A 1,478-nucleotide genomic window follows, 5' to 3' on the forward strand; every position below is an offset into this window, starting at 1 on the left:
CCCCCCACTTAGTGCGCACTCACTCAGCCCTTTACTAAGCGCCGGCTAAAGGCGCAGTAACGGCGTCAGGGTGTAGGGTCACAGCGGTGTCAGGACAAGAGGCTCTTTCCGTGAATGCGATTTCTCTTCTTAAACCAACTGACTAGGGCGGGTGTGGCAGTAGCTCGGGCGCATTAAGGACTGTGTGGAGACGGCCAGGCCTGCTGTGGTCAGGGCGGGGAGCGGGAGAAGGGTTTACCACACAGTGGCAGCGAGCGGGGACGCCACATACAAAGGAGGCTCACCCCACAAAACCCGTGCACGCGAGGCAGGTGTTTCGCACTCGTGGCCACCCGACGTGCTGGGAGCTGCAAGCAGAGAAGGGGTTGGACACGTTTGGGGAGGAACGGACGGAAGAGCCACAGGCCAGGCCAGAGCCTAGAGCCATGGGGCCTGTGGTCCCTTAAGGGGGGCTTATAGTTTCCCTGTGATGGGCCCAGTCCCACGAGCTTTCTTCACCAGACCCCTTTCCTCCAAGGATGTCCCCCATCCCTTTCTGAGTGGCCACATCCGGCGGCCGTGAGCTCCACACTTTCGTGACACGCCAGGTGAAATCAGGCACAGCCTCTGCATCAAACCTGCCTCCGCCTCCACTGCAGGTCGCCCGTCTCCTTCCCCACGGGCCCGTCTCCCAGGAGCCAGGCTGCCTTCAGCCAAGCAGATCCCAGCTGCTGGAGCCCCGAGAGAGCCTCCTGCGGCCCCGGGAGGTGGGAATGGCTCCTTCTCCAGCTGCTGCAGCCCCACGTGCCCTGTCAGCTCAGCACCCGGCCCTGAGAGATGCCCTCTTTGGGCCTGGGGACAAGGAGACTTTAAGGTGACCTCAGTGCCTGGGGAAAACGGCCTTGCCGCCCTGCCGTGCAGGCATCAGGATTCAGTCTCAGGGCTCTGAAGGAGGGAACCAGAGACGCAACTTGCCTGCTGCCGCCTTCTCCCCTAGAAATATCTCCGCTCCCTGCCACAGAAACACCCAGAGGCGCCAACTCGTGATTTTTATCACGAGCCGCCTGATATTGTGCATCTCGCTCAAGCGGATCCCCCCCACACCTGGTGTAATTACCGTGATTCAAAATGCAGCCGTCTCCTGCAGCTTTCAGCCCTCTCTTTCCCCCTACAGACATTGCAAAGATGGGCACAACCTTCCTTCAGTTTGCAAAAGCCTTGCAGCCACATGTGGCTCTGTATGTGTTTCTGGGAAATGAGACGGGAGACTGGGGGTGGGGGACAAAAAGAGAGGCCAAAGAGCATTGAAGGGAATGTGAACTTGTATGAGTCCTTAAAATGATGCAGCTGCAATTGCTCATCCTGCTTCATAGCAGGCAGGGCTATGCAGAGGCAGAAACGCCGCTGGGCCTCAGGGCCTTTGCTGCTGAGAAACTGTGCCAGTCTAACCCTCAGCATTTCTTCTTCCCCCAAAAATGTGGGAATGGAAGCGCATTGCT

This window comes from Gavialis gangeticus, unplaced genomic scaffold (genome assembly GCF_001723915.1).
Source record: "Gavialis gangeticus isolate Ggan-Ray unplaced genomic scaffold, GavGan_comp1, whole genome shotgun sequence".
NCBI lineage: Eukaryota > Metazoa > Chordata > Crocodylia > Gavialidae > Gavialis > Gavialis gangeticus.